This window comes from Corvus brachyrhynchos, unplaced genomic scaffold, assembly GCF_000691975.1.
Source record: "Corvus brachyrhynchos isolate BGI_N302 unplaced genomic scaffold, ASM69197v1 scaffold10, whole genome shotgun sequence".
In the NCBI taxonomy this organism is placed as follows: domain Eukaryota; kingdom Metazoa; phylum Chordata; class Aves; order Passeriformes; family Corvidae; genus Corvus; species Corvus brachyrhynchos.
The window spans coordinates 7497208-7510422 of NW_008236180.1; the positions used below are offsets into that span (position 1 = coordinate 7497208).

Consider the following 13215-nt stretch of genomic DNA (forward strand, 5'->3'; position numbering starts at 1 on the left):
TTCTTTAGCTACATTTCCCCCAAATTACAGGTTTTACAGCCACCACAACTATACTAGAAGGTTGACATCTGCTTCCAGCAAACCTGTGTGCAGGCACACTCCTTATGGCACTGCTGTTCAAAGCAAAGCAAAACACAGCAGACAAATGCAGCATTAACGTGCCATTAAGGTGTCCTGACGTGTGTAAAAAAATAAACAGACCACAAGGTATTACTCAGGGGTAATTGGGGCATGGCAGTGAAATATTACCACTTGGCTGGCCTGCCTTTTAAGAGCAAGGCCCACGGACTGCCAACTCAGGCTGAAATGAAACCTTGGTCGCCTGCTGTTGGATTACTGTAGCCAAAATTACAGGTTTTTTGGAGAGGTTGGGCTATGTGGGAGAACTTATCTCAGGATAGACATAAGCTAATTCTGCACTAGAGATACACCTTTGCTTTCCAGCATCTGGATTTGAGCATTGTAGATAAGGCTGGTGTGGGTATCAACAACCATGCGAGATGCACATTGACTCTGGAGCTTCATTTTCCAATGCAAGGCATTGGGACTTCTGCACTCACACTCACATACAGTAAGAGAAAACACTCTTCACTTTTTTCCGGTAACTTTGTCCTCATTACAAGTGGATGGACTATTTATACAAGTTTATGCAACACCTGGACAATGGTTGTACTTCCAAGGTGGGCTGAGAGCACAGTTAAGCCAGACTGGTGCATCTGGATGGTACTTGGGTAAAAGCCACAAGTGAAGACTGACTCTTAAAACCCACAACCCGTACTTAATCACGTTATTTTGTTTTGAATGTTTTTTCGATTGCTCATAATATTTCTAGATAAGTTGAACTCATAGTAAGGCAGGGTGCTTTCCAAATGACAATTTGCACTTTAAAATCATCCCAAATGTTTTTCTCACGTGTTTTTCAAAGATCATGAGAAAAATGCCACTGGTGTCATCCCAAGGACAAAGTTATGGGAAACAGGGTCTGTACATGCATCATCCGACATGGGGTTGTCACGGGAGCAAGCTGTCTAGAAGGAAGAATGTAGTAAATTGAATTTGGTGCAGAAAGTCTGAAATATTCCACAAGGGCTTGGTGACTTTCTCCTGCCAAAATAAAGTCAACTTGTGTTAATGCAAAGTGGGCATCTAGTGATACACAAACAACCAGTATTACCGGAAGGAAAGGAAACATTACCTCCTATACTCATGGAACAACAAGCAGTAAGAGGTATGCTGGTTTTTCATAGGACTACTTTTCATCAGGCTTATTTCTGAACTGTGGCTTTTCACCCAGGCACCACACATCCAACCCTTCACGTTTGAAGATCACAGTGTTATCTCAGAATTTTCTACACTCCATTTCCTATTCAAACACCAGTGCTGTATCAATCTTTCCTAAGAGAGCCATTCTGCAGCATATGGCATTGTAATATCCCACACCATTTTAGTAATAATACAAAAGTCTGGGAATTAGGTCAAAGGAACATGATGTCAACTCTATTTAAATTTTAAGTAACTCTCACTGCAATAGAAATTGCCCATAATTGTACCAGCAAATCCAGGCTGATAACTTTTTGATGAGCACAGTACTCACTGTGAGTTCCTTGCCACGCGCTCCTCAAAGAAACCACATTACACAGCCACATCATTTGTACTACATCTTAATACAACCATCCCCACTTTAACCAAAATTCCATGCTTTGGCATGGCTAATAATCAGTCCTCATGCTGTTTGGCACATGAAAGAATTTAGCATAAGTACCAGCAGAGGGAAAGCTTTGATGGCCCAGGCTTGGGCAGGAACATTCAAACCCAGCAGGGACAGTCCTCTGCAGATCTGTACCTGCAATTATCACTACATCTTTATAATTAACTACACACATCAGGTGGGCCACAGGGTTGCTTAATTCCTGCATGAGTCCATCTCACTGCTGAAAGGGGAGGTGGTCTGGCATCTCGTCTCCACCAGCTGCCTATGCAAGTTGCACTGTGTTCCTCTGCATGGGCCAAGAGCAGAGCCAGGGAGCTGCTGGGGCTGGAAATTAATCCACTTACCAGGCAGGGAGAGAGGGAGGGGGCAGTGGGGAAGAGAAAAAGGAGAATCAGTTTTCAGCCAGAACACGCAGCACTCAGATCTGGCATCAGGGAAACTGCATCTTCCTGCACAGCATTCTGCCAATTTAAGGTCTCACAGTTGTAGGTTAAAGCTTGCAAGCACATCTGGGCATACGTGCTGCAGTCACACTTGCAGTGTTGGCATAGCTGCTGAAAGTAATTAAGGCACATGCATCATTTTTTTGGTACTTTTATTTAATGCAAATTCTCATCTGCTAAAAGCTAGACATCTCTAAAAAATGTAGTGAACTTTTCCAAGAAAAGCACTGCAGGAATACTTGATACAATCATAGTCATGTTCAACTGGCAGCCATTGATCCACAAGACTAAGAATAAATTCTCATCAAACTGCCCATGTTATTCCCAGAGTGTTTTAGATGCACTTTCAGCATCTTCCCCTAAACAACTTTTGCAACTCCAGCTCACCACAGACATGCATCCAACAGCAAGGTAATTGGAAACAGGCAGAAATACAGGCAGAGCTTCTCGTGAGATAACCTCTCTTGTACTTCCTTTGTGGAAAGCAGTGGAATGCAATAATAGGAGGGGAAGGACGTATTTCACCATGGTTTAATCCCACTGATGTGTCAGATGAAAGTCATTAATCACCTGACACATTAATCAGCCATAGAAAGGTAACTGAAGGATCTTTAATAAGGGAGATGGTGGAAAGCAGTAGAGGGGAAACCAAAACTGCTTTGTGACTATTCCCAAGAGCCCAAATCCTACATGTGATGGGTAGATGTCCACATGGAGCAGTAACTAATCCAGTGAAAGAGCCACACTCACCCTGTGTGAGTGGAGAGGATGGGGGCTGAATGTGATACTTATCCCTTCCCCATTCCACACCCCACGCTGGCCCCTCTCCCAGGGCATTAAGTGCCTCCCCCTAGCTCTACCAGCCCTTCAAACTGGGGATGCCCCTTGCCCTGCTCTAGAGAGAGATGTCAGCACCATCAAAAAGCCACCACACCCATCTCTCCATCTGATTAGTTCAGTCTTTCTACCTGCAACTCTTCCCATCTTCACATCTGAGTGGTTTCTCAGTTCCTTTACTGCCTCTGACGGCACCAAGTGATTTTGTTTTATTTCCATGGGCTCTCCCATTTTATTTTTGTGGATGTCTATCAGCATTACAGACAGGCAAAATAAAACCAGTAGTGATGTGCAAGAAGGCTCAATAACAGGTGAAGAACTTGACTTACTGCATGCTCCTTTTTAAAGTCATATATAAAGCTGATGACCTTTGAAGATAAACACTAAAATGAAAAGAGCTGAAATGTCAAGCAAGACATCTTGAGCTATCAGCCAGGTGCCTGAGAATCAAGAACACCCAAGATACACTCAAACTCTCCCACCACCTTACTTGTCTTTAGACAAATCACTTAAGGGCTTGATCTTCTGCTATTAAAAGCCTTAAGAGTTGACATCAACTCCAAAACAGAAGCAGGTTTGGACCCTTATAGTTTCACTCTCCGTCAAGTAAGGAGAATACTTACCTAATTACACAGAATCTTGTGAAGATTAGTGTTTTTAAAAGTACCGTGTGCCAAGGTTTAATCATCATCATCATCTGGCTCTGGAGACTTTCATAATTAAGCGAGCATCCGCAATTTTTGAAATCAAAGAAGTCAAAAAATCAGAAAAAAGAAGAGCCTGTGTTGCATAAATATCTGATTTCACAACTAACTCACTGAGAGAGCCCAAATCCCCCAAATTTGCTAATTATTTTAAAAAACAAATCCTTGTGTAAACCACTTGCCAAGCTTTTGACCTCAGCTCAGATTTTAAAAGGAATTAGCTACAAAGCCCCACCCTGTGGAATCAGTATCTTTACTCCCAGCACCCACCTCCTCACCCAAAAGAGCCCTTGAAGCAAAGTGACAGGAGGGGAGTGGTCTCTTCCACTTCTGCTGTGTCAAGCAGTGGATGCCTGGATGAAAAAATATTACAAAAATAGAAGCAACATCCACATCACTCCCTATGCAATAGCTGATGCAGTGGAGCAATTTTTTTAAGAAGTATGCATCAATAAAGTGACCTAAGAGAATAAAAAAAAAAAAAGGTGAAGAAATCCAACAAAATTACATGATCCAGATGCCAAAGTTGGAGCAAGGTTGGCAGTAAGTTATTCCATTTAGATGGATTAATCAGTGTCCTTCCCTGGCCTATTCTGGCATAAACTCTTTTTCTCAGAGCATGCCTCATGCTTAGTTGGGAAAAATACCCAAACCCCAAACAAATATGAGACTGAAGACTATTTTCAGGGTATATATTAGTATGTAATTTTTGTCACCTTTTATCCCTCAGAGGATCATTAACAGTCTGACTTCAGAGTTGTAAGAACTGAGAGGCCACACATAAGCTTGCCAAGAGAAATAGAAGAATATGTTCTTCGTATAATTTTGGTATCAGTGTCATTTGTTTTTTTCCCAACCGATCTCTTCAGAGTTTTCTTACACCCAAAAACGTTACCTACAGCAAACTTCAGCAACAAAATCACACAACATGAACTATTTTCTCTGCATCATAAAGTTAAAACAGATTTCTGCACACACTTGCATAAACAAGAGACTGAGAGCAGCCTTGGTGAGCTTTCAGAGGTGTATCTCTGTTTCAGCTGTGCTTTCAGATCCTTTTAGAACCAAGTGCCAAACATATTGTATTACTTTGCTTGTTCTGCACACAAATATCACATGAACCAACTCTGTCCAGGTATGGAAACAGCTCAGGAAACAGTGGCACAGCAGCTGCATCTCCTTCAATAACTATGATGTAGCCAGATCCACTTAGAGTACGGCACCTCCTTAGACACAGCCTGGAGCTCCATCCATGGGGCATAGAAAGGACACAAACAAAGCCCAGGCTCCCAGGAGAAGTGGGGATGCAGCAAAAGAGCAATGAAGCCCTGATGTGCAAACCTCCCCGACAAAAACACTGCTAAAGACTGAAGTCAGTGTAAAATGTTTCCCTGGAAGAACCACCCTGATTTCAATCATCAATCCAAGCTACACTTTTTCTTCTAAAGTGATTTTTTTCCTGGTCTAATTTCATCACTCATCTCCATTTCAAATGCACATTAAAATGTTCGGGAAGGAGCAACTTAACTACTCCAATTTTATGCTCACATATACTCCTCAAATAGAGAAATTTGATGTGCAACTTAAATAGCAAATATTTTAAGTGCAAAACTGTGCATAAATTGAAAATACCAGAAGAAACAAACAAAATTAGATATTCTGGGGATGCACAAAGAATAGCTGCTTTTCTAATAAGTTAAAAAAAAACCCAAGCCACATAAAATAGACAGTGGGATACTATTTATGGCTACAAATAAGGAAGGAATCCTGAGTTTAGCAAGATATATTTCAGGGGAGTCACTTGAAAACCAGACTATTAATTGTACCTTCAGGACCAAAGGGAAAAAGAAAGCAAAACAAAATCAGAAATTAGGCAGCAGCAGTGAGAAAACTTGACTGAAAAAAAAAAATCTGACAGTTTATATGTGTGGCATAGAACAAGAAACAAATGTCAAGTCGTGTTCTTCAAGCCTAAACTTCTGTCTTTTCCAATCTAAACAATTCCATGATTCTATGATCATCTGCACCGCTGTATGACATCAGTAAGCACAGTGTAATACCAGCTATACAAAAATTAAGGGGAAAAAAAAATGTTACTACCCTTAGATTTTTGCTCCTAGTCTGGTAAAAATATAGGAAGGCCAGAAGAAGAGACATCACAAACCAGAGGAAATGAAAATATTTTGAGAAAACATAAAATAAATTGTTAATTCACATATCACAAGAAACACTAATTGCAAATATCAACAGGCAACAAACATAAAATTGCTCAAGAGAGAGGGTGAACTGCTGGGAGAAACATCAGAAGCATCAGTGAGGATGAAGTAACTGGTGTGATGAAAAAAGGAGCAGTCTTGGGAAAAACACGAAAGTGCAATTTTTTTTCTTGAAAGAATTACATAGTCATTTGACATGCCTTCTACAAGCACAACTAATTTGTCTTTTAAATTGCTTGCAGAAACATAAGATTTGGCTCCATAGTGATCCCCACACCTACATGATTTTATAATCTGCATCCTAAGTAACTGGATCACCAGGCAAACCTCCCCCTTCTCTATTTTTCCACCTCTCATGGAAACCAACCAAGAAAACAGGATTAAATTTAGAATGATAAAATCTTTAATCCATGCACCATGGTATAAGGGACTTCGTTTACAGCTCAGAGAACCAGACACTAAAGTAGTTTAGTAAAGAGATTATTTTCATAAAGTATTTATAATAACGTGGGGTAAGTACTGCAGGCAGCAGCAGTACCCAATCTGTACAAACGTTTTTGAGGCCAGGAGAATTACAGTTGAATTGAGCAATTTTCAGAACAGCTCTAATAGAGAAAGGACAGACTCAGCCCTCAGTCTGGGTTGTGTTGCTGGTGTGAACACGCAATCACTTCGATCCGTGTGCACCTCTACCCTGCCCTGAATTAAACAGGGCAATGATGATTTGCTTTGCATACATTTCCAATGACAGCAAGACCGTGACAGCTGTTCCAGACCCACGGCACAAATCCCTCTTTACAAAAGGTTGCCTAGCAGGCCAAATTTTAAACTCAACAACATCCCAGGCATCTCAGAAAATATCCTATATGGCTCTACAGACATCTTGGTCTACAAAGCATTGAAAGAGTTTATATATTGAAAAAATTCTGGGTCAAATGACAGAGGAAGAGATTTAGCATGAATCTAACTCCCAGCTTGGACAAACTGGTACTTAAATATTCATATATGTATGTAAAATAGGCTTCCTTTCTGCCTCTGGTCATCACATAGGAAGACAAAGGACCTTCAGTGTTACTTGTGGTAGGAACTGTCACACCAGTGCCAGTCCCTCATCCAGAGGGGAGAGGGCTCCAACTGGGAAGAGTTCCTGGTCTAATCAGTGAGGATTTACTTGCAGAAAAAACGCCAACAAAACAACAATTGCAGCAGCAAGATGATAATGTTAAAGATCACGTTTCTTACAAAGATGAAATTTAAGTCTGAAACAACAGCTGTCACCACCACAAACAGAACTGTTGCAAACACCATCAATAAGGCTTTCAAAGCCAAGCAGCCACACTGACAGGGAAAGTGAAGAGGCTGTTATGGTACCAACTATGAAATGCATTCAGTAGTTATTAGCTGTTCCCAGCAGGCAGCAAATATAAGACCAATATGGTAACAAGATAGTAGAAAATGAGTGTGACTGCAAGATGTGGGCAGAATTAGCAAGGGTCATTTGATTCCTGCACCACCTCAGCTGGGCAGAAAGCAGAGGCACTCAGAAACAAGACAAACCCTCACTCCCCCAGTTTCCTACAAAAATTGCATTATAACATATGTAGAAGTTGTTCATTTGACCCAAAACTCATTTGATGCAATCAATACCTTCCAGAGCTGGCTGCATAGAACAAATTAAGCTGCTTTTTAAATTGGGTATTTGTTCATAGATGTAAGCTGACCTGAGCTCATGAAGTTGGATCATTTGCTATGGTGATGATGCCTTTTTTCCAGTTGAGTTTCAAAACAGATCTGACAATCTATTTAAAGGTTTGTACTTGAATTTTTACAATCCTAATTCTGAATTAGAGAGCAACTAAACAGAATTAATTCTTCTATTTAATGGTAGCTAACCTATTTTAGAAGAAATAAAGCATTACGCGACTACTGGTAAGTTTTTAATTTATAAAACCCATGCAATGAGGAAAAATAGGTAATAATTTATTTTCCAATGAGAAGGCACTATCAGGAACTGCTGTATAAATTTTTACTCCGTATTCCTTTCACAGGTGACAGGACACTGCACATGGCATGCAGGGCAGCAGCTGGTAAATACAATTTACTGCTAAGTACCAGTGTGAACCTGCATCCACTCTGACACATTAACTGTGTCTTTATTTTGCCATGATAGCCATGCTCCTAGGACTTGAGAGAGCCACCCCTTCCATCTGTATTTTCAATATAATCTGTTATCAGATATATCTTCTGAAGTGATGAATAGAGGTCACATCGCAGCAACCAAATCAGACTGGCAGGCTGCCATCCCAATGAGCTTTAAATAACAAACTTGAAAAACTTTTTCACGTATCATTGCAATAGCTCCATAGCTCAAAGTGAGCTGAAAATCCATGGACAAACATGGGATTCCCAAGGAACTGGAAGCTGTGAATGTATGTGTCCCATTCTGTACAGTAAAGGCAAGGAGTTGATCACATTTAAAACATAAAATCCCACAAAACTAAGAGAAGCAATGGCCAAGTAACAAATTTTATCACTGCATTAGGTCTTTCCCTGAAATAGTAATACTTTGATCCTATTAATGCTCGTAACTTCAACTGGAATTCTTAAAATCTGTGCAGTACAAAATTATTCAAAAGTCCTTAACCCATAAATCACATTGACCAAAGCCTTCAAGGAGATTGTGGTATTTTTGGAAATAGTCTTGGGAGACCTAAATACATTAATTAAATTTAACAGAAGATGCAGTTAAACCTCCTTGACTGCTTCACGCATCTCAATTGTTCTTTGGTGTTCCCACCATCCTATTCAGAGTTTCAAATTTCTGTTAGTCCCACATGTACAATCCCTCTCTTCTTTCCCAGTGGAGCTGTTAAGTGTTGTGTCTCTAGTGTACAGGACACCAGCAGATTAAGGAAGCTCAAGAGAACCACAATCTTCAATTTATCCACCTTTCAAAAAAATGAGATGTGTTTGAAGACACTCACAGTGCATCGCTACCCTCTTTTACCTCCAGTTTTTTCCCTCCTAACACCTCTCTTTTAAAGTGAAGAGACTATGCAAAGTCATGAATTAATTATAAAACCAATGGAGCACGTGAAATCAGAATAATTCAGTGAGATGTAGCAGGTCTGTACAACTAAACAAACGCTTAATAGAATAAGTTATTGATTTTAGCTAAGCTGCAAGAAAAGTGAGTGTAACATGAATTGCACCAGAAAAGGACTGATTTTGTTTGATAATTGGGATATATTTTAGGATAAATCTGTTTAGATTTAGGAAGCCTGCCTGTTATTTAAATACTACGTCCTCTTTTGAAGACTCTAATTTGGTAATTAAATTCAAATACGTAGAGAAATGTACAGGTTTACTCCTATTTAATGCAGTAACAATGACTTGACTTGGAATCAGGCCAGACAAAGGGAAGCAAGGGCTGGTACATTTTTCAGCAGAAAAGCAGACAGCCATTGGCACAGCAGCCTTCAAAGAGCAAAGAAATCCTAGTACTGACTGCCATTCTGCTGTGAATACCAGGAGGGCTCTAAGAGTTTAATGAAAAGAGCACATAAATGCTTAGCTTAAAAGATGCATATTAATTATCCTAAACAGCCAAATTCTCACAATGCTGTCACTATTTTATATGGCCTGTGACTAGAAATTCCTATTTATCCAATACAGAAGAGAATGAGCACAAAGTCAAATTCCTCTCAATACCTTCAGTGCAGGAGTGATTCAACCATTACCACGGATCAGGACAGGGACACAGATGTAAGTGAACAGTCCACATGCCCTTAACCTCTCTTCTGAGGCTTGGCAGCTGCAGCTTCAGCAAACTCTAATCTCACATCCCAAATGTTACTGGACTGCTGGACTGAAGAGCCTTAGCCTGGTATCTGGTAGGAACGGGATATTCCTGTCAGACACAGGAGGCTTTGCACACCCTCACTGCAATGAACAGATCTGGCTGGAGTTTCCTTAGGCTGACCTGGGGAGCTCAAAGTGTCTCAGCAGGGAGTGGCAGCCACCCAACAACAGAAGCACAGGTCACACAAACTGCACAGGATTGTGGCTAAACACTAAATACTGAACATTTCCAGTGCTGTAGATGCACTGTTGGACTGAGCACATGGATACGGGCCACACCTTTGGGCTGCAGCTCTGATGTACCCAGGGCTTGCACCTGAGCTGACAGCCCCGGGCCAGGGCTGAATCCGCTCTGTTAGGACTGGAGAGGATCGGCTGTTCTGGTTTATTGTTGTGCCTTTTGCAGAAGGCAAAGCCACACAGTGACATATTGCACAGGTACAGAATCACATACTGGGGACAGGAACCTGCATTTCCAACTGGCACGACTTGCAGAGTTTAGCAAGGCACTAATCCCTGTTTGGCAGTACTGCCGGGAGCCACTTGGGGAGCACGGACAGAGTGCTGAGTCATAAGTCCAGCCTAACCTGGAGCAAACCTCCAGAAACACTACCAAAATGTCCCTCAGCCTCTGCCACCTCCCATCCGTGCCACCCCTCCTGAGCAGCACTGCCCCAGCACCCTACATCTGCAAATATGCAGCAACATCTCCAACACTACAAACCCAGGGGAGTTCTATAATATGCTGTATTTTAACAAAATTTTACTTGCTGACATTAAACAGCCGATCTCTACTCCTGGTGGGCACATATGGTGAAAAGACAGATCAGCCTTGGTGGGCAGCAATCCTGCCAGGTGCAGGAGGCATCCTGCAGCACAATTCCACATCCTTGTCCAGGTTTAAATCTAGCAATTCTTAAAGTCAGAGCCCTGAATGTTGTAATAAATTCTCGGCAGATTGATGTCATCTCTTAGATAGAAAAAAAGAAGAAAGGGAAACATAAATGTAAATGTCACATATACCAACAACAATGTTCTTTTTCACCATTTGTTACCAGTAAAGGCTGAGCTGTAAACCTTTAGCTGGATAATTTTTTTGCAAACCTACAGCAACCAAAAAGTGGAAGAAGTCACTGGCAAGACAGAGAAGCTCCTATTTCACATGGCATCAAAGACCAGGGCAAGGAAATGGGCACCTTCAGCCACCTAATGGTGTCCAGCCTCCCACGACTCACAGCTGCATTTCAGCACAGCACACGCTGATGCTATTTTGGAGTATGTGTGCTCTGCTGTAGGAGATGCGAGGCGGGAGGAAAGACAACCCCTGCTCATGTTCACATGCTGTGAAAAAAAATTCCAGCATGAAAAACTCCTTTGATATTTTTTTCAAACGAGACGCAAGCACAGTATTTTGAAACAGAGCACCAAACGAATTTATGAGATTCACTGCAAAACCAAGGGGCTGCAAAAGCTTCTTTAAAATGGTCTTCAGCCCTTCAGAAATGAAAGTGCAGGCCATGGTTGCAACCCCAAAGTGAATGGGACACATCATACAAGAAATCCTCATTTGCTATATTATTCCCAAGATCCTACCTTCCTCTAAATTTTATACTGAAGAGCTACACAGAGCCTTTAAAAAGCATCAGGCGAACAATTTCCTGCTTTTTCTACCTGTCTGCATTTGGATTCAGCCCTTCACCATTTCCAGTGTTTGGTTTATGGTCCAATCTCATTTTCCTACATTAAGCACCAGGTCTTTCAGCACACACCATGAGGCGCCTGTACCAGCCAGCAGCTCCATGACCTCTGTCAGTCTGGATCTACTAGGACGGGGCCAAGGAACAATCTGGAAACAAATGCAACTATTTACAAAGGTGACAATATCATTTCAGCCATATCACCAGGCAGGTATGTCATCACAAGATCAGTAGGGCAAGAAATGCTTAGAGCAGAATTTACTTCATGAATACTTCAACCTGGTGTTTCCTGAATGAAGGGCAGCGGTCAGCACTGCTTGCTAGAAAGGACTGTAAGGCAGAGGTACTGCCAAAGCATATGAATGCTGCCGGCAGCATTAAGTCTGTTTGAACATTAATATTTAAGTGTACTTTGAAACTAAGCCATTTAATAGCTGCAGTTAGTCAAGTAGCATTCTGTGTTATAAGGAGTATGCATTGCTGGCTAAAGATCTGGCAACCAAAAGTGCTATGGCTAGTTGATTTAACTTCAATGGCTGCTGGTTATTTAGCCCAGAACCCCATCTGAAAGAAAGACAGCCTGACAAATTATCATTACTTCAAGAAAAAACAGAGTCTGGCAAGGTTTGTATCTACCTGTGATGAAATGAAGAAAGAAAAACAAACCCTGAACCACAATTATGTCTCATTAGCAAGTCAGTGCCAATTAAGGCCCCACTTTTTGCCCACCTGAGCTTGGATTTGCTTGTTTGCTGAAAGCAATTTTATCCAGAACAAGAGCTGATCTTCATCTAATCATACTTAACACAAAGAATGTCAAAACAACAATAGTTTCCTTCTTAAGCATGTTTGATACTGCTGCCATAACAACTTCAGCTTACAACAAAGATATATTCATTCCCCCCAGTGTTTATTAACAGGCTGTTTGATAAAACCCACTTCATATTATTAGTTCAAATATACTTACTAACAAAAACTGGTAAAGACCTCCCCTATATTTAAAAATGTACATGAAAGCTTTTTTTAAAGGAGTATTATTTTTACCAGAGGCCAATAAATGAATCTCTATTTTTTAAAAAAGCATATTTGCCAGAAAATCAAGCAAAGCTATAAAACACCTCTGACTTTGGTCGCATAAATAAACTTTCTGATTGCTTATTTGTAATCCCAGAATATTGTATTACAGCTGTGCTGTCAGGCTGCAAGACAGGAGTTTCAGTGCCAGTGGAAGCCCAAACCCATTCAAGACTTTTATTTAAAGGATGGATTTTCACACAGGCAGACTATTCGTGACTTATTTAGCCAAACGGCTCACTAAATTATAATGATAATAATAAGCAGGAAAAGCCAGGAAGTGCTGCCCAGCACCTGGCCAGGGGCCTCGTGTTTTTGGCCAGAGACACGATTACAACCCCACAGTGCCTGGGACACGTTACAGAAGAAACCCTTATTTCTTATCTTATTCCCAACATCCTTCCTCCCTCTAGATTTTATACCGAAGAGCCACGCAAAGCACTTAAACAGCATCACAGCTAGCAATTTCCTGGTTCTGTCGTTTGATTAAGCCCTTTATCCATTCCTAGGGTTTGTGACACCTGGGTTCCCAGTCCTACCTCACGGACATCGCTGTCCTACATTACAGCACCAGATCTTCCGGCCGGGGCCGCGCACACACCCCCGGCGGCGCCTGGGGGAACGCACCCCTGCTCCCGCCGCTGCCCCGCGGGGTCCCCCCCTCTCCCGGGC

General features: G+C 41.4%; 1 protein-coding gene across 1 annotated transcript in view; it reads right to left on the bottom strand.

Moving 5' to 3' along the window:
• Positions 1-13158, bottom strand: part of VAPB (VAMP associated protein B and C) — a 29794-nt gene extending 16636 nt beyond the window's left edge. The window contains exon 1 of the mRNA XM_017734684.1: positions 13083-13158. The gene's annotated coding sequence lies outside the window, so the exon portion shown is untranslated. The remainder of the gene's footprint in view (positions 1-13082) is intronic.
• Positions 13159-13215: the final 57 nt, after the last annotated feature.